Genomic DNA, 21,239 nt, shown 5'->3' with positions numbered 1-21,239 from the left:
TTGGAGAAGTGGTCAGCGACCACCCATATGACGGTAGAACCGACAGATACCGGAAGATCAGTGATGAAGTCCATAGCAATGTGTTGCCACGGAGCAGAAGGCACGGGGAGAGGAAGAAGATGACCAGCTGGAAGGTGCCTAGGTGTCTTATTACGGGCACAGGAGGAACAAGCCGCGACAAAATCTGCAACATCCTTGTACAGAGTGGGCCACCAATAATGTCGGGAAATGAGCAGAAGCGTCTTCCTCTGGCCTGCAAGACCAGCCAGTTTGGATGAATGACCCCAGAGTAAGACCCTATTCCGATCCTGAGCCGCTACAAAGGTCTTACCAGGAGGTAGATGAGGCAGGTCAAACAGAGCAACAGTCATTATTCTGGAGGGGTCAATGATGTGTAGATGCTCCTCCTCTTGGTCAGTAGACAGGAAAGAGCGGGATAGGGCGTCAGCTTTAATATTCTTGCCTGCCGGGCAGTAATGGAGAGTGAAACTGAAACAAGCAAAGAACAAAGACCATCTGGCCTGACGCGGATTTAGTCTTTGGGCGGTCTGCAAGTAAGCAAGGTTTTTATGGTCAGTGTAGATGACCACTGAGTGCAGAGCCCCCTCAAGCAAGTAGCGTCACTCCTCCAGCGCTAATTTGATGGCCAGCAATTCTCGGTCTCCTATGGAGTAATTGCGCTCAGAGGGAGAAAAGAGTTTGGAGAAGAAGCCGCAGGTCACCATTCGCCCGCACGAGGATTTCTGGGTGAGCACTGCTCCGGCCCCGGAGGAAGAGGCATCAACCTCCAGAAAGAACTGTTTATTGCAATCTGGACGATGTAGCACTGGAGCAGAGAAGAAGGCTTGTTTAAGATAGACAAAGGCACTTTCCGCCTTGGAAGTCTATTCCCTGGGATTTGCTCCTTTAAGGGTGAGAGCAGAGATGGGAGCAGTCCCGGAGGAGAAATGAGGAATGAAGAGGCGGTAATAGTTGGCGAATCTCAGAAACCGCTGAATAGCCTTCAACCCCTCAAGTCAGGGCCACTTTAAGACGGCAGACACCTTCTCGGGATCCATCCGCAATCTGGTCTCAGAGATGATATAATACCAAAAATGGCAGGGAGGTCTCCTCAAAGAGGCATTTCTCGTACTTGGCATACAGGCGATTCTTCCGGAGCCTCAGCAGTACGAACATCCCTCCGGTGAGAGGGCAGATCAGGGGAGAACACCAAGATATCGTCCAGGTACACCACCACGCAGGAATACAGGAGATCTTGAAGGATTTTGTTCACTAACTCCTGGAATATGGCTGGAGCATTATAGAGACCGAAGGGCATCACACGGTACTCGTAGTGACCATCCCGAGTGTTGAGGGCCATCTTCCACTCGTCTCCCTGGCGAATCCAGACCAGATTGTATGCCCCACGAAGATCGAGCTTAGTGAAGATCTTCGCATCTTTTAGGCGGTCAAACAACTCCAAGATGAGAGGCAGGGGGTACTTATTTTTTATGGTAATCTGGTTTAGGCCCCTATAGTCGATACATGGACGAAGAGAGCCGTCTTTCTTTTTGACGAAGAAGAATCCTGCTCCACCCGGAGAGGTGGATTTCTGGATAAATCCCCTAGCAAGATTCTCTTCTATGTACTCAGACATAGCACGGGTCCCGGCCAGCGACAAGGGGTAGATTCGCCCTCGAGGAGGTGAAGCACCAGGTATTAGGTCAATGGGGCAATCATACGGCCTATGAGGTGGTAGTGTCTCTGCCTCCTTTTTATCAAAGACATCCACATATGACCAGTAGGGTGCCGGCAGGCCAGGTAGGTTAGCTGGAGTAGACGGAGGTCGAGCAGGACGAACTGGACCCAGACAGGACTTATGACATTTCTGACCCCAAAGGAGCACCTCACCTGAGCTCCAATTCAGGATGGGCTCATGTCTCTGTAACCAAGGCAGGCCAAGCAAAAGGGGATGAGAGATACCGGACAGTACGTAAAAGGAGAACCTCTCCGAATGTAGTATTCCCACCTGAAGAGTTACAGGCTTAGTGACAAACAAGATGGTCTCAGAGAGAAGCTTTCCATCCACAGAGGAAACCGCTAAAGGATCAGCCAGACATATAGTAGGAATCTGATATCGCTCCACAACGACCTGTTTAATGAGGTTCCCAGCAGCTCCGGAATCCAGATAGGCAGTCTCGAAAAAGCGGATCTCACCACAGGTAACTGAAACGGACAGAGTCAAGGGCGGGGAGGAAGAACTTTTGCCTAGGACGACCTCTCCAAGCGTTCCTAGACACTGGAGTTTCCCGGTCTCACCGAACAGGAGCGAATAAGTTGCTCTGTACTGTCACAGTAGAAGCAACTCCCCTCGGCGCGGCAGATCTCCTGGCGAGACTTGACTATCTTAACTTGGCCTATTTGCATAGACTCTGGGGAAGATACCGGGGAGGATGCTGGTTGCGAGACTGGCCTTTGGAAGGTTGGTTCGAGGCGCAGGGGTCTTCTCTCCTCCTTAGAACGCTCCTGAAAATGGATGTCAATCCATGTAGCTAATGACACCAGGTCGTCCAGAGAGGGAGGTATGTCACGACCGGCTAGCTCATCCTTGATCCGTCCAGAAAGGCCCTCCCAAAAGGTGGACACCAGAGCCTCATTGTTCCAGGCAAGTTCAGATGCAAGGGTGCGGAAACGCACGGCATACTGTCCCACATAGAGACTCCCTTGGCGCAGTCGGAGAAGAGAGGAGGCAGTCGAAGATTTTCGCCCAGGCTCATCGAATACATTCCAGAAAGCCGCGAGGAAGGCCTGGAGATCGGACACCAGAGGATCCCCTTTCTCCCACAGAGGGTTAAGCCACGCCAATGCCTCTCCGGTGAGGTGAGACATGATGAATGCCACCTTGGCCCGGTCGGACGTGAACTGGTGTGCCAGGAGCTCAAAGTGCAGCGTGCACTGATCTATGAAGCCCCGACATAGGGCAGGGTCACCACCAAAACGTGGAGGCGCAGAAAGCCGGGGTCCAAAGCCGGATGCCACAGCACCACTGGGTTGAAGTGCTGCCGGAGCGGGTGCCGCTCAGTTAGTGGTGGATACAGTCGGGGTGGACAGCACGTCCAGGCAGGAGTTAACTGTCCACAGATAGGACAGGATAGTATCCTGTTGGGATCTCTGGCGAGAGACCTCTTGGTACAGGTCTGAGAGCGAAGGAGCCTGGGAGCTACCGGATTCCATGGCCTGTGCAAACTGTTACATATCCGTGTGGTGGAACCTCAGTGCTGTGATACAAGGAGGGACCAGAGGGGCGTAACTTAGTGCCTACCCGGACCAACCCTGGCCACACGGTGGCTTAGTCAACTCCGTGAACTAAGGAGAGACCGGGGAGGTGAACCATGTGCTAATCTGGGACCGAACTTGTGTGAGAGCAGGCGACTCCCACGGGACTGATGGCCGAGGCCGACAGGCACAGCAGATAAGCACAGCTGATAGACAGGCAGGTGATGCGGGTAGACAGGCACGGCCGATAGGCAGGCAGGCGGGCACAACAGACAGGCTGGCGGGCAGTGCTGATAATTCAGGCTGGCGGGTACGGCTGATAGACAGGCTGGCGGGCACGGCTAATAGACAGGCTGGCGGGCACGGCTGAAAGACAGGCTGGCGGGCACTGGATCCCGAGGACTGAGGAGCATTTTAGCAGACAAACAACAATCTTGCACAGGCACCTCCATTTTGGAGGAGGTGCCTTATATAAGGGAAGTCCTCCGGTCATTGGCTTGGGACTCTTTAGGATGGCGCGCGCGGCCCCTTTAAGAGGGAGGGAGCGCACGCGCGCGCTAAGCACGGTGCCAGGGGAAGGATTAAGAAGGATCTACGTAGATAAGCTTGAACAATGGGCTGTCACTATTAGAATGGTATTTAACAGGAAGAAATGCAAGATTCTACATCTGGGCAAGAAAAACAAAAATTACATCTACAGAATGGGAAGAATGAAACTAAGCAACAGCACATGTGAAAAAGACTTGGATATACTAATAGAACACAGACTGCACGTTAGTCAACAGTGTGATGCAGCAGCAAAAAAGGCAAACACAGTTCTGGCATGTATTAAGAGAACCATGGTGTCTAGATCACATGAAGTAATTATCCCCCTCTACTTCTCCTTGGTCAGAACTCATCTGGAATACTGTGTGCAGTTCTGGCCACCACATTTAAAAAAAGACATTGATAAACTGGAGCAAGTTCAGAGAAGGGCTACCAGGATGGTGAGTGGACAGAAAACTATGTCATACGACGAACGGTTAAAGGATCTGGGAATGTTTAGCTTGTAAAAAAGAAGGCTACAAATACCTTAAGGGATGTCACAACATAAAAGGATCATCCTTATTCTCATCTGCACATGTGTGACGGGTAGATACTACACATGATGTTGTTAAGCATCCAGCAACTAGAGGGGTTAACAGGGTGCAGCTAGGGGGAGTAGTCAGACCTGCCTCAGAGACACTGAATAGTGTCAGTTCTGGGTTGGAGATTGAGCTTGAAGGATGCAGCCCTCTTCACCAGGCTGATGAGGTTTCTGGGACTCTCTCACTGTGACTTCCGTTTAGTTGCTAGTGGTACCTACAGGAGAAAAAAGCAGAAGCAGGAGTTAACTGTTGTTCAGCAGAGAAAAGGATTGAACACCATGTCTGAGGAGGACTGGACTCATCTTTCCGTTCTAACCCCCCACACCCGTACCTCACTGCATTCCAAGGTAAAGCGTGTGGCACTGTGGACTGGGACTGCTGGTGGAAGCACTGTTGTAGTGGGACTAAGAGACTGAGAGAGTAGTTGTGCTGTAAAGAGACTGTGAAATAATGTGCCCTTGCAAGAAGAAGCTGTTGCTGTTATTGAAGCCTGCTGCTTTAAGAGATTAATGTTTCAGACTGTCTATATTGTTGCTTTAAACTCTACCGTTCAACTGTTATGAGGACTCTACAAGTGTGTCTGGTCAGCAAGTAAATTCAATGTGTGTCTTGGAGTTAATACCCCCCCCCCCCCTTTGTTCCTGAGAGAGCTGCAGTATATGGTTGCCCTGAGTAATGGTTCCCCCAGGATTCCAAAGAATTCATGAAACGTGTCTCTCCCCTATCTAAACCTAGCGGCGTGCGTGTAACACATGGAAACACAAGAAGCAATGGAATGAAACTAAAAGGGAGAAGATACAGATTAGATATTATAAAAAAAAAATGACAGTGAGGATGATCCATGAGTGGAAGAGGCTGCCACGAGAGGTGGTAAGTTCTCCTTCAATGGAAGTCTTCAAACAGAGGCTGAGATAGTTTAGTGAATCCAGCATTGACCAGGGGGTTGGACACGGTGACCCTGTAGGTCCCTTCCAACTCTAACATTCTATGTGTTATGACTGCACAAGCACATGGGTGGCGAACAAACCAGAGGGAACAAAAACTTGCACCTGACAGATCCCTGTTCAGACTGTTAAATGCCCTACTCTGTCCCTGGTCTGTCTCTACCTGACCACGGAGATTGGCACCCTAAGGTAACGCAGTGTTGCCCCCTCTCGACGGCAGCTCAACCTGAATGCCCCTAACAGCTCCTAGAATAGCTATGCCCTTGTAGCAACTTAATAGGGAAAATGGATTATACACTAAAAACTGCAACTGACCCTGCCGGTTCCTGTACAGACTAGATATCCTAACTCCGCAGTCCCTAGTGGAGCCTGTGGGTGCAGAGATAAACTTAACCACAGACTAGGAGATGGTAACTCTGGCCTAAACTGCCTAAAAGGTCAACAAGGCCCACAAGTTGTTTCACATTCTTTTTAAAGAACCAGAGGGCAGAGCAGAGTGTGAATTACCTACAAGAAGAGAAGTGTGCTGAACAAAGGAAAGATCCAGAGTGAGTAAAGTAAATAACGAAATACCAAACAAAGAATAAAGCAAGTACTGTTAACAGATATACTGCCTACTTCCTAATGATCTAAAGAAGATCGGTGCAAAGTATTGCAAAGAAACAGAAAAGCAAAAATCCTTAGCTGGATTCTCACAGACTTGCTCAAAACATCAACAAAATGTCAGAACATCCAAATGAAAAACGCAAAAAACGCCAGCAGGTGGACAGAGTATAAGGTTGCACCCAAAAGGTGATAGGATGAGAAATGAAAACACCTGTGTTAAACTAAACAGACTGCAGCCAGAAAAGCAGAACCAAAACACTCAAAGAAAAGGTGTGTCTCATGTGGCTCGGCAGAAAGAGAAGCCGATCACAGAACATAAACTCAAGTGATCGAATCCAGGGGCATGACACTATGATTCTATAATAATGGGAATGGCTGTCCTATACTAATCACATAGAGCACCGAGGAATGTTACGCTATTAATGTTGTGCAGTAGTCAAGTTGGTGACTGCTATATCTATATTTGAAAAAAATAAAGGTGGTTCACACCTCCTTATCCATGTCTCATAATTAATGGGAATCAGCAAAGTACTGAGGGATTATTTGTGGAGGCAGGAAATCAGTAGATATTGGTGCCTGCCCTGGGTAGGGTACTGTGAAACAGTGTAGAAGGCAGCTGTGATATTATAAAAATCTGTCAAGTAACTCACTGTGATATGAAAAATATGTTTCATCAAGTGAAGGTCAGTCAGTGTGAGCAGCTGTAACATCACATCTGTGTCAAATGCTGTTCTGTCAAGTGAACTATTGTGTTTATCTGTAAGGTACTCTGCTGTGACATCACAACGTGTTTCTGTAGATAGGATGATGTGACATCACAAGTTTGTACAGAAAATATGTGTCCATTAAGTAAAGTGCTGTCACATCTCAAGTGTCAGTCAGGTACATTGACATCAACAATAACGTTAAAATATTTATTTTAATGAAAAGATTTTACAAGCCTTATCAGTATTCCTTTGTAATACTAAGCAACTGACCAGTCCAGGGAATGGGGATGACTCCGTACCCGGGCCTTTGCCTTGGGGATGTCGCGGTGGTCGGCTCCCGGGCCCGTACCCTGGGGTCTCTCTTTAAAAAGGGTGGATAATTTGTTAGGTTTATAAAAGTTCGTGACGCCACCTGTGGCTTCTGGTGAGGATCACCAGCGCTGCGCAGTCCACTGAGGCCGATGATAAGGCAGCTCGGTAGTATAGCTCCCCACAGGTGGAGCTAGGCCTCAGGGCAGCGTATGAAGGGGGATGCAGGACAGGTGAGACCCAGCCGGGTCAGAGCAAGCACAGGGACAGACACGATAGTCACTTCAGTACCTTTTACTGATGGAAATTCAGGCACGTCCCGGAGCACTGTAGGGTGAAGGGTGCATGTCAGGATCCTCCCCAATGAGCGGGTTTAGGGCCTCCTGTTACTTGCCTCTGCATAGTAAGTTTCTGACCTGCCTGGAGCTAGGCCTAACTTTTTCTCTGTCTGCGCAGGCTGACCTTGTGGTAGGGCCTTTTCTTGGAGTACACGCTCCTCAGCTTGCGGGGCCTATGTGTCTCCTGGCTCTGTTACGTATCAGCACTTTAGCGATCCTGGGACTTATAGTTCTCCAGGGATTCCGGTTATGCCTTACTGGGTCATAGAGATCCCGGTAAACTTCGGACCCGGTGTCCGGTAAATGCTTCGGGGTGAGCTAGTTAAGCTCCTCTGCCCCTTATGTACTAACTTTCCACTTGCCTTCGGCCTACTCGGGCCCTCACTAGGCTACTCACACTAACGGCAGCTTGCCGCGCTTCACCGATCTTATGGCGCCTGCACACCTAAAGCTCACTTCTCTGAGCTACAACTGAGTCTGGACTGTACCCCACTGCAGACTAACCTCTCTCAGGCTTCTCTACTGCAGGAACTCTCTCAACAGGATCTTCTCTCTGTCGACTCCAGTCTAGACCCACAACTAACTGCTGCCTGGCTCCACCTTCCCTATTTATCTATCCCTAACGGGCTCCCTCTGGTGGTCTGAGGTGGAAGGTGAAGATGTGTGAATGGTTGTGGGGGCCTCTTGTGGAGAAATCCATCAATGCACTCTTCTAGGATCTGTGATACCAAGCGCAGCTGGGCGTCACATTCCCCCCTAGTTAAGCTCAGCACTCCCGGGCTGAAGTACATTTTTATAAAACAATAACAATAGGAAACATGAACAATGCAAGAACAATCTTCCCTTTATGGGAGGCACCAATCTTAAATGTTGCATAACAATAACAAATACGAAGTGTCCTCAGAATTCAAGTCTCTTGTGGTGAGGTTCCCAGGAAGGATGTCCATCTCACAGGGTAGAGTACTTGGTGGTTTGAGGGACCTGTCCCTAACCCTCAACGTAGGCCCTGGGGTGGCTGCAGGGCATGAAGATCCCGAGTTGGACCTCCAATAGAGCCACTCCCGACAGGTTTTCCTTCTGAGGTCACCTAAAAGGGGCACTCCAGGGAGCGCAATTATATACAATAGCAGTTTTTTGGGCTGCACACAGTCCTCAGCCACGAAGTTCTTTTGGTAATTAAAGAAGTAAATAGGCAAAACACAAAGTAATATTCTTATGCATGAAAATACACAATAGTTCAGTACATCACAATTTAATACACAATACCCCAGGGGTAACTATCTACATTTTCAGAAATTTGACCATTTACTGAGTGTACCTAACAGGGGTTTTACCTCTCGTGCTGCGTGCTGATCTGCGTAGTACCGGTATGCGTGAAGTACTAGTAGGTGCACTACTTCCCAATGTGTCAGCACTAGGTGTGGAGGGGCTACGTAACTGCATTGACCTCTCTGCTGGGCTAGCAAGCATACCATTGGCTGGGCCTTCTTGCTCTGCTCCTACCGGGGATCCTTCATCCCGGGACACTTCCGAGCTGACTCTTCGGCAGCACTTAGAGGTTCAACTTGCTGTGGAGGGTTTTCTGGCTGTTCGTAGAATTGGAGTACTGGGATGATTACTGCACCTCCTATTTGAGGCCAATCTGTTGGGAAGTCTCCTACGTCAGTGTGGATCACTGCTTCTTTAGATTCTTCTGGTTTGGTGAGAGGCACTTCTTCTTGGGGTTTCAGTAATTCTGGACACAACTTTGGGTGGTCCCTGGACACGGTTGTAAACGTTTTTCCTCCGTCTCGACTGATTATGCAGGTCTTCTTATTGTCAAGCCTTGACGGTAACACAGTGTAGGGGTCTTTTTCCCATTGGTCATCAAGTTTGTGATTGCGTCTTTTCCTTTTCAAGACTGTTTCACCTGGTGTGAAGGGTTCTGCGGGTGCGTTTTTGTTGTAGTGCGCCCCCTGCTTTTCTCTCATCCGAGTGAGACTGTCCTCGACACAAGCTTGTACTCTTCTGTACTGCTCTTGTCTGGTCTTGTCCCAGTCCTCAGTGGTCACATCAGCTCCAGGCTCAACAACACCAAGCTCCAGATCCATGGGCAGCTTTCCTGGCCTTGCCCGCATGAGATATGCCGGAGTGCAATTGGTGGAACTTACTGGTATATGATTATACAGATCGACTAAGTCAGGTAGTAGGTCTGGCCACTGATTTCTCTCCTCAAGTGGTATGGTCTTTAGCAGGTCGATGATGATGTTGTTCATCTTTTCGCAGAGACCGTTGGTTTGTGGGTGGTACGGTGTAGTTCTTATCTTTTTACACCCGTACAAATGGCAGAACTCCTTGAACAACTCAGCCTCAAAGGCCGGGCCTTGGTCCATCAGCACCTGCTCAGGATAACCATGGGGTCTACAGAAATACGCTTGGAACGTTTTTGCTGCTGTCTCTGCCGTCAGGTCTTTGACGGGGGCGACCACCAGGAAACGTGAGTAGTGATCCACCATGGTCAGAGCATAAGAGTACCCTGACCTGCTGGGGGACAGCTTGACATGGTCCAGGGCCACGATCTCCAGGGGTCGAGTCGTCTTGATGGGTTGCAGGGGTGCCTTCGGGCTGCTGAAGTCTTTTCTTCTTAGGCCACAGGGTCCAGAGTCCCGGCACCACCTCTCAATGGAGCTGCGCATTCCTACCCAGTAGAATCGACACTTCAGCAGGGTCTCTAGCTTTTTCTAGCCAAAGTGTCCCGCCTGATCGTGGTAAGCTTCTAATACCATTTGGATGTCAGTCTTCGGGACCACTATCTGCCATACCATCTCATGAGTTTTTGCATTGACGTACCTCCGGCACAGCTTCTCACGGTAGATAAACAGCTGGCTTCTCTCATTCCACAGCTGCTTTGCCTGCAGAGACGCTTCCTTCTCCAGGGAGGCACCTTCTTGGGTTATCAGCTCCTTAATGCGGCTGACAACTGGGTCACTGTCCTGGGTCTCTTTCCAGCTGTGGTGAGGCAGGGGGTTTAACGTCTTTCCACGCTGCTTCCTGGAGGCTCGTTGCTCGTGGATCATCCCACTCCGGTGAAAGGCAGGTAGCTGTATCTCTTCCAAGTCATCCACTTCTTCTTCTGTATCTGACTGGTGAGGCATCCTGGACAGAGCATCAGCGTTGGCGTTCTTACGGCCCGCCCGGTATTTAATTGTAAATTGGTAGTTTGACAGCCGAGCCATCCATCGTTGTTCCAGTGCCCCGAGCTTAGCTGTTTCAAGATGGGTCAAGGGGTTGTTATCAGTGAAGGCGGTGAACTTACTGGAGGCCAGATAGTGCTTAAACCTTTTAGTGATGGCCCAGACCAAGGCCAGGAACTCCAACTTAAAGCTGCTATAGTTCTCTGGGTTCCTCTCAGTCGGGCGGAGCTTCCTGCTTGCGTATGCGATCACTTTCTCCTGGCCATTCTGCTTCTGACTTAGGACAGCGCCCAGCCCTTCATTGTTGGCATCAGTATACAGCAGGAACGGTTGGCTGTAGTCAGGGTAGGCTAGGATCTCATCGCCCGTCAGGATCTCCTTCATCTCCTGAAATGACTCGGCTTGCTCCTTACCCCAGTGGAATAGGGGGTTTCTGCCTTTGGGGGACTGCCCTACCAGGAGGTCTTGCAAAGGAGCTGCTTTCTTAGTGTAGTCCTTTACGAACCTCCGGTAGTATCCTACTAGTCCCAGGAACTGACGCACCTCCTTGAGGTTCTTCGGCTCTGGCCACTTCTGGATGGCTGTGACCTTCTCCGGGTCTGGTGCTACCCCTTCCGGACTGACAATGTGCCCCAGGTACTGTACCTTTCTCTTGAGCAGGTGGCACTTTGAGGGCTTCAACTTCATCCCGTACCGGGACAGTGACTCAAATACCTCTGCCAGGTGTTTCAAGTGGTCCTCGTACGTTCTGGAGTACACTATTACATCGTCCAGGTAGAGCAACACAGTCTCGAAGTTGCGGTGTCCCAGGCAGCACTCCATCAATCTCTGAAACGTTCCGGGGGCATTGCAGAGTCCAAACGGCATACTGTTGAACTCGCAGAGTCCCATCGGGGTGGTAAAGGCCGTTTTCTCCCGATCCTCCTCAGCCACAGCTACTTGCCAGTACCCACTAGTGAGGTCAAGGGTGGAAAAGTAATTTGCAGACTTTAAGGCAGCTAGGGACTCCTCTATGCGTGGTAAAGGGTATGCATCTTTATGTGTAATGCGATTTACTTGACGGTAATCTACACACATTCTCATGCTCCCGTCCTTCTTCCTAACTAGCACTAGGGGAGCTGCCCAGGGACTACAACTATCTCTTATCACTCCCGCCTTCCTCATGTCATGCAGCATTTCCTTAGCCTTCTGGTAGGGAGCTGGTGGTATAGGCCTGTAACGTTCTTTGATTGGGGAATGGTTGCCTGTGGGGATATGATGTTGAACCCCCTTAACCCTCCCGAAGTCAAGTGGATGTTTACTGAACACCTGCGAGTATTCTTGAACCACCCAGTGTACACCCTGTTTTTGATGGGCAGGAGTGGTGTCTGTCCCAACATGGAGCTGTTGACACCAATCCTCCACCTGGGTTGCAGGGTCATTATCCTCCACTTCGTCTGGTGAAGTTAAGGACTCCGCCTCGTGAATTCAGTTGTTATTGACAGCATGTAACTTGGCAACAGTGGCATAACGTGGCAGTCTGACCCCATCTTCTCCTAAGTTGAGGAGACGGACGGGCACCCTCCCATTACGTACATCTACCACTCCCCTGGCGGTTAAGAGCGTGGGTCTATGCTCGGAGCAAAGGGGTTCTACTACTGCCTGGTAGCTCTGTCCTCTAAGACCTATAGCAGCTCTACACCAGATGAGCATTTCACTCATTGGAGGGATGACAATGGGTATTGGGTCTGTTACCCACACGTTACCGTTTTCACCGTCTGTTAACCTTACTTGCTGTTGATACATCAGGACTCGGATCTCCCTCTGCAGTGCCCTCCTCTGTCTTGGTCTGGCAGTTTCGGCTATCTGTTGGAGCAAGAACACAACTTCTCCCAAACAATTACCAACAATGTTAGTGCCTAGTACCATATACGGATTGGTGTCATCAGGGTTAGTCTCTACTACAATTAGCCCCTGGTCCTTCAGCTCCACTCTCCCCACCTTCACAGTCACATTCTTAACCCCGAGTAGGTTAAGGGGGAGTCCATTTGAGGCATATACAGAAAGGTTTGGAGCTGGAGGACGTAGGTCGTTCATGGACCAGAACCTCTTGTAGAGGACGTCAGGCATGATGGTTACCTGAGATCCTGCGTCCAGCAGAGCATGCGTCGGGATCCCGTCCAACACAATGGACAGGAAAGGTCTTCCACCGACGAACCTGTTGTACCAGTCTGATGGGCCTGTAAGTTTACTCCTGGGTGTCGGCCCTCGGACCCAGGGTTTTCTCGTTTAAAGGACAATTCTGGGCGATGTGTCCGGTCTTGCGGCACCGGTAGCAGGCAGGGTCCTTCTGTGGACGGCGCTGGTCACTGGTCCTCGGTGAGGGTGGTGTTGGCCTCCTCCTCCTCCGTATCCAGGGGACATCCTCAGGGCTATCGGCTAACAGGATCTTCCCTCCTTCCTCGGGCTCCGTCCGCAGCGGCAGAGCACTCAGCACAGTTGTCAGGGTTTTGCTCAACTGACGCACTTCAGAGCGCAGACTGTCCAGCTCTCTAGGGGACGTTGCTGGAACCTTAGCTTCAGCAGCCACTGGGGACAAGGTAGGTGTAGCAGGTACTGGGGTAGCCCCACCCTGGTAACGTTGGATGTCATTTGTTTCCAGGGGCTGCAGTCCTTTTATAGCCATGTCCTTAAGGTTGTCAAAAGTGGCATCTGGATGATCCAGGGACCACCAACGCACAGTCCTGCTCTCCTCTGGAGACCTCAGTCCCCGGACAAACTGTTCCTTCAGCATTTTGTTCTCATTTTCGATGCTGGTTTGACTAACCTGGTTCAGAGCCCGCAGGGCCCCCTGTAGACGCCAGGCGTAGTCCCGAACATTGTCCTCCGGTTGTTGGGAACAGCTGTAGAACCTCATCCGGAGGTCCGCCTCAGTAAGATCCTCAAAGACAGTCTGTAGTTTTTGAAATATTGCGGAAACTGACTCCTGGTCTGAGGCTGACCATATTTCCACTTCCCGTTCCGCAGCACCGGTCAGTTGTCCTAATACAACGGCGGCTCTTTGTTTACCTGTCATAGAGTACATGTCTAAGATACCACATATCTTCCGTTTGAATCCAGACAGGGTATCTGGTTTGCGATTGTACTGGGGGAGCCACTTTGCTCCAGGAATGTACGGTAAAGTCATAGGAATGACAAGTGTTACAGGCGCTGCTGGTGGAGCGGCGGCTTCGGCCTACTCATCATCGGGCGCGGGCTGAACTTCAGGGACGTTTACTGGCAAGTCGGCGTTCTGCTGTATGTCGGACATCTTGGTGCCCTCCTAGTTAACCGTGGCCTACCTTCTAGTTTTTCTTCCGGTAGGCCGCAGCTCCGCAGGTGACGGTCGTCTTCAGGACCTTACGTCGCTTGCATCTTACGTCAGAGCGTTCAACGACGCTCCTTTCAGGACCTGGCACTTCCTGGCTTGACGTTGAGGTGTGGGGCGTGTCTGGGGCTTCCCGCTCTTTTGCAGGCACGCCCCTAATTTTCCCGCGGTTACGCCCTTCTTCTTGCTCGGCGACCAAACAATGGCGGCAATCTTCACCACAACTTTACGTACACAGTTCAGAATAAAAGACGCACAGTACCCGGTAGCAACGGGCAAAACACGGCGTCATTGCAGCGGGTACGCTATCCTGTTCGTGACGCCAGAAGAAGATGACCAGCCCAGGGGATGGGGATGACTCGGTACCCGGGCCTTTGCCTTGGGGATGTCGCAATGGTCGGCTCCCGGGCCCGTACCCTGGGGTCTCTCTTTAAAAAGGGTGGATAATTTGTTAGGTTTATAAAAGTTCGTGACGCCACCTGTGGCTTCTGGTGAGGATCACCAGCGCTGCGCAGTCCACTGAGGCCGATGATAAGGCGTTCGGTGGTATAGCTCCCCACAGGTGGAGCTAGGCCTCAGGGCAGCGTATGAAGGGGGATGCAGGACAGGTGAGACCCAGCCGGGTCAGAGCAAGAACAGGGACAGACACGATAGTCACTTCAGTACCTTTTACTGATGGAAATTCAGGCACGTCCCGGAGCACTGTAGGGTGAAGGGTGCATGTCAGGATCCTCCCCAATGAGCAGGTTTAGGGCCTCCTGTTACTTGCCTCTGCATAGTAAGTTTATGACCTGCCTGGAGCTAGGCCTAACTTTGTCTCTGTCCTACGCTGGCTGACCTTGTGGTAGGGCCTTTTCTTGGAGTACACACTCCTCAGCTTGCGGGGCCTATGTGTCTCCTGGCTCTGTTACGTATCAGCACTTTAGCGATCCTGGGACTTGTAGTTCTCCAGGGATTCCGGTTATGCCTTACTGGGTCATAGAGATCCCGGTAAACTTCGGACCCGATGTCCGGTAAATGCTTCGGGGTGAGCTAGTTAAGCTCCTCTGCCCCCTATGTGCTAACTCTCCCCTCGCCTTCGGCCTACTCGGGCCCTCACTAGGCTACTCACACTAACCGCAGCTTGCCGCGCTTCACCGATCTTATGGTGCCGGTACACCTAAAGCTCACTTCTCTGAGCCACAACTGAGTCTGGACTGTGCTCCACTGCAGACTAACCTCTCTCAGGCTTCTCTACTGCAGGAACTCTCTCAACAGGTTCTGATCTCTGTCGACTCCAGTCTAGACCCACAACTAACTGCTGCCTGGCTCCACTTTCCCTATTTATCTATCCCTAACGGGCTCCCTCTGGTGGTCTGAGGTGGAAGGTGAAGATGTGTGAATGGTTGTGGGGCCTCTTGTGGAGGAATCCATCAATGCACTCTTCTAGGATCTGTGATACCAAGCGCGGCTGGGCGTCACACAACCACCCCCGATGAATGGTAGGTGTGTGGTGGTTGTTCATCATCAGTTTTTTAGACCTGTGTTAACTTCATCTTTTATCATGGGGGCTTGCTGAATGCTGCAGTTCATTAGTGTTGTGACCTAGTATTGGTAAGTACGGCCTTTGTTTTCTGTAATTATTGGGAGGGGACTTGGAAGCAGAAATATCTACAGGTAACTATGACATAGTGGGAATAACCGAGACATGGTTAGATGAAAGCTATGACTGGGCAGTTAACTTACAGGGTTACAGTCTGTTTAGAAGGGATCGAAGAAATCGGAAAGGGGGTGGAGTCTGTCTATATGTAAAGACGTGTCTAAAGCCTACAATACGGGAGGATGTATGGGAGGGAAATGAGGAGGTCGAGTCCTTATGGGTGGAGATACATGGGGCAAAAAACAATAATAAAATTATCATAGGAGTCTGTTATAAACCACCAAATATAGCAGAAGCCACGGAAAGTCTATTAATGAGACAAATAGACGAAGTAGCAAAAAATAACGAGGTGATTATTATGGGGGACTTCAACTACCCCGATATAGACTGGGAAACCGAAAGCTGTAGATCTCAGAAAGGAAACAGGTTTCTGTCAATTATCAAAGACAATTATTTGTCACAACTTGTGCAGGAACCAACTAGAGGGACGGCCCTTTTAGACTTAATATTAACTAACAGGCCAGACAGAATAACTGAGGTGCAGGTCGGGGGGCACCTGGGAAATAGTGACCACAACATTATACAATTCCACATGTGCTTCAGTAGGGTGCCCAGCATGGGAGTCACAAAAACACTGAACTTCAGGAGGGCAAAGTTTGATCAGCTAAGAGATGCCCTTCACCTTATAGACTGGGATAGTATCTTTAGTAATAGGAGCACGGATAGAAAATGGGAAATTTTCAAAACAGTCCTACATAGTCACTGTAGAAGGTACATACCTTATGGGAATAAAAGGGCTAGAAATAGGAGGAAGCCAATGTGGCTAAATAAGGAAGTCAAGAGGGCAATGAAAAACAAAAAAAGGGCTTTCGGTAAACTTAAACAAGAAGGCAGCGAGGAAGCGCTAATAACTTATAGGGAAAAAAACAAAATCTGTAAGAAACAAATAAGAATAGCAAAAGAGGAGACAGAGAGACTAATTGCCAAGGAAAGTAAAACTAACCCCAAACTGTTCTTTAACTATATAAACAGTAAAAGGATTAAAACTGATGGAGTTGGCCCATTGAAAAATAACCTGGGTAAAATCATAGAGGGCGATGAGGGTAAAGCAAACCTACTCAATAGCTTCTTCTCCACTGTTTTCACAAAAGAAAACAATTTATCGGAGGAAATGCAGAGTGATAAAGTAAACCCTCCGCTAAATATCACCCACCTAACCCAGGAGGAAGTTCAGAAACGCCTAAATAATATCAAAATAGACAAGTCACCAGGCCCAGATGACATACACCCCCGGGTACTAAAAGAATTAAGTAATGTGATAGACAGACCGCTGTATCTTATATTCAAGCACTCTTTATGGACAGGGACTGTCCCACTAGACTGGTGCCAAGCAAATGTGATACCAATATTCAAAAAGGGGTCTAAAAGTGACCCTGGGAACTATAGACCAGTCAGCTTAACGTCTGTTGTGGGTAAATTGTTTGAAGGATTTCTTAGAGATGCTATTGTAGAATATCTTAATGATAATAACTGTCTAACTCCATATCAACATGGATTCATGAGGGATCGCTCCTGCCAAACAAACCTGATGGCCTTCTACGAGGAGGTGAGCTCACAGCTGGACCGGGGAGAGTCAGTGGATGTTGTATACCTTGACTTCTCCAAAGCGTTTGATACTGTGCCACACAAAAGGTTGGTATATAAAATGAGAATGCTTGGTCTGGGGGATAATGTGTGCAAGTGGGTAAATAGCTGGCTGAGTGATAGAAAACAGAGGGTGGTTATCAATGGAGTAAGCTCAGGGGGTGTCAGGGTAACTAGCGGGGTGCCTCAAGGGTCTGTCTTGGGCCCTATATTATTTAATATATTTATTAATGATCTAGTGGAAGGGTTGCATAGTAAAATAGCAATATTTGCAGATGATACTAAACTTTGTAAAGTAGTTAATACAGATGAGGATAGGGCACAGCTACAGGAGGATTTAGATAAATTGGGGAGTTGGGCCAAAAAATGGCAAATGGGGTTCAATGCCGATAAATGTAAGGTCATGCACATGGGAAAGAAAAACAGCAGTCACCCATACATATTAAATGGGAAACCGTTGGGGAAATCTGACATGGAGAAGGACCTGGGCGTCTTGGTTAATAGCAAATTAAATTGGAGTGCCCAGTGTCAGGCAGCAGCTGCGAAGGCAAATAGAGTCATGGCATGCATCAGAAGAGGAATAGGGGCATATGATGAGAACATTGTTCTTCCTCTGTATAAAGCGCTGGTAAGGCCGCACTTAGAATATTGTGCACAGTTCTGGGCTCCGGTGCTCAGGAAAGACATATTGGAGCTAGAGAGGGTACAAAGGAGGGCGACTAAGGTAATAAAGGGAATGGAGGGACTAGAATACCCAGAGAGGTTGTCAAAATTAGGCCTATTTACGTTGGAAAAGAGAAGGCTTAGGGGAGACCTCATAAACATGTATAAATACATCAGGGGGCAGTACAGAGATCTCTCCCATGACCTGTTTATACCAAGGATGGTGACAAAGACGAGGGGGCACACTATGCGTCTGGAGGAAAGGAGGTTCCTGCACCAGCATAGAAGGGTATTCTTTACGGTCAGAGCCGTGAGACTCTGGAACTCTCTGGGAGAGGAAGTGGTGATGTCCAACTCACTTAATGAGTTCAAGAGAGGCCTGGACGCCTTTCTTGAGAACAATAAAATTACATCTTATGCTTAGCGATAGTTAATTAATCCAGGGATTTAATGTGACTGCCAGATTGGTGTCGGGAAGTGAATTTTTCCTCAATGATGTAAATTGGCCTATACCGCATGGTTTTTTTTTTTTGCCTTCCCCTGGATCAACGCTGCGGAATAGCTGCAGTGCACAAGAAATAGGCTGAACTGGATGGACGCTTGTCTTTTTTCGGCCTTATTAACTATGTAACTATGTAACTATTTTCAGTGAATTGCTAGAAAATAATACACAGATATTATTCCAGGAAGGTGGACCCCAAACTGTGCAAAGTTCATAGAATAAACTCAGCAGGTAATTAACCTCCCCGGAGACAGTGTTAGTCCTTTTGACTACAGCAGTGACGCTATGTCAACAGCGCTAGCCAGCCATTGACCTCAGTGCTTGTACACTGAGGTTGACAGCATGAAACGCTGAGCTCAATGACTGGCTAGAGAGGTGATGCACGCTGTTGAGTCACCTCTCCAGTCAAAGCACCAGAGCATCAGCGAGGAGTTTGCGCTGGAACCAGGAAGGGTGACAACCTGTTGAGTTTTTTATTTAATGTACTTTACATCATTTGAAGCTCACTTTCCTGAAAGTGGAAAATCCCTTTAAAGTCATGCTTTCTCTATTCACAGGAGCCTCCATGATATTTCAGGAGACTTGAAAGTATGCATGGTATGTCCTCAACATTGAAATTACAACACCAAGAAATAAAAGTCATAGAATTATGAAAATCACAGGAATGACAGACATGTTTATGATAAGCATATGACGAAAATGGATTGGTTTATTCAGTATTGAGAATGAGTGCCACCTGCAGAAATCCTTGCACTTACATGCTTTGCTAGGTTATTAATGGTTGTCTGAGGAATGTTCTGCCACGCTAAATGCACTTTGGCACCCAGATCGTCAAGATCTGCTGCTGGCCATATTGGGATAGATATAAATCAGACACTGCTACAAAAACTGCCTCCATAACTAAGTTTGGAGAAATACTATCAGAACTATCATTAGTGAACATATGGCGTTTCAAATATCCTAACACTAGACAATTTTCTTGCTATTCTAAGACACATAAAACAGTATCGCGTATTGATATGGTATTGGGCACAGAACATATTTCCCCCTTGGTAAGAACAGTGGCATATTTGCCCAGAGCGCTATCAGATCATTCCCCCCTGCTGACTACTCTGTTTTTTACCCAGGCCGCTGGATTCTCTGACTATGTGGGCCATGAATCCCTTCTGGCTTCAAGTTATAGATATTCCGCTGATCACATCTACCTTAGAATATTATTTTAAGGAAAATGACAAACGAGTGTCGCAAAACACATTATGGGATGCCATGAAAGCTTGCTTACAAGAAGTCTTAATAAAGGCCATTAACAGATCCAATAGTAAGACAAAACAGTTCAGGGAGTTTTTACAGGATAGAGTTAGATCTACAGAAGAGAAATTTGTACTAACCGGTGTAAAACAGGACCTGATGGAGTGGGGAGAGGCACAAGAAGCAAACACCACACAAATCAAGGAAAAAGCTAAAAACAAATGCATGTTTGCCCAGACACACTTCTTTGAGGAGGGCGAGAAGGCAGGACACTTTCTGGCCGTAATAGTAAGAGCCCAGATGGGGAGTTCTTTTATTGATGCTTTGAAGGACAGGGAAGGAGCTGTAGTAAACCAGACTGACCAGATCTCAAAACACTCTGCTCGAATTTTATAAAGATTTATATACTGTACATCCAAACTGAAATTTAATAGAGAACAGATCTCATCCTACTTGAGGGAAATCAAACTACTGACATTCAGTGGTAAAGATCAAGAATTATTAAATAGACCACTACAGCTGGAGGAGTTACAAATGGCCTCTATGGCTAATAACAAATCGCCAGGACTAGACGGGCTTCCCACAGAAATATATAAAAAAATTGTAAATATTTTACTTCCCCACTTACTGGCTACCTTGGAGGAGGCGGTGAGGGGGCCTACCCCATTCAATGCAAGAGGCGGTGATAGTAGTCATACCTAAGCCAGGTAAAGACCCTTTAATCCCTGACTCATATAGGCCCATATCTTTATTGTCAACTGATGTTAAAATTATTGCGAAGGTTCTGGCGTCTAGATTGAATACAGTCATTTCTACAGTTATCCATACTAACCAGTCAGGCTTCATGGCTGCTAGATCCACAGCTGTTAATATCCAGAGATTGTTTCTTAATCTTCAATTGCCAGTGGATGGTGATGGGGATAGAGCTGTATGTTCTCTGGACGCCGCTAAGGCATTAGATTCTATTGAGTGGGAATATTTATGGGCGGTGTTGGAAAAGTTTGGTATAGGACCTAGTTTTATTTCATGGGTTAAATTGCTGTATGGTAGGCCGATGGCTAGAATACGGGTAAATGGACTGAGTAGAGGTATGCGGCAGAGGTGCCCGTTGTCCCCCCTGCTCTTTGCACTGGCCATTGAACCCCTCGCATCTGTTATCAGGGAGCATCCAGGAATAGTTGGGTTTCGTAGAGGGAATAATGAAGAGAAGGTCGCGTTATACGCTGATGACACTTTATTATTTCTGGCTAAAACTTCTGAGTCTCTTCCTATAGCAATGGAAACGATAGAAACATTTGGAAAATACTCTGGTTTGAAGATAAACTGGAGCAAATTAGTAATACTTCCAATGGATAATACAGATGAGACTGCTTCCCACTACATTAATTTGGGTTTACAAGTGGTATCGGAGTTTAAATATTTAGGCATCAATATATCGGCAAAAATAAATGATTATGAGAAGTTGAATCTTGATCCAGTCTTAATTAAATTTAGAGGTAAACTAGGCACCTGGTCTAAGTTACCGTTGTCGGTTGTGGGCCGTGCTAACTTGGTCAAAAGGATCTGGATGCCACAATTGCTGTATGTTTTACACAACTCCCCAATATGGATATATCGGAGGTTTTTCTTTAAAGTCAGTCAGGAGTTTAGAAAATTAATATGGGGCAAACTGGCCCCCGAGAATTAAACTGGAAACATTGCAAAGAAACAAAACAATGGGAGGACTTGCGGTTCCTAA

Source organism: Phyllobates terribilis, unplaced genomic scaffold (genome assembly GCF_046119375.1).
Source record: "Phyllobates terribilis strain yellow unplaced genomic scaffold, ASM4611937v1 Scaffold_11__3_contigs__length_659146591, whole genome shotgun sequence".
In the NCBI taxonomy this organism is placed as follows: domain Eukaryota; kingdom Metazoa; phylum Chordata; class Amphibia; order Anura; family Dendrobatidae; genus Phyllobates; species Phyllobates terribilis.
This window is presented reverse-complemented; position numbering follows the sequence as displayed.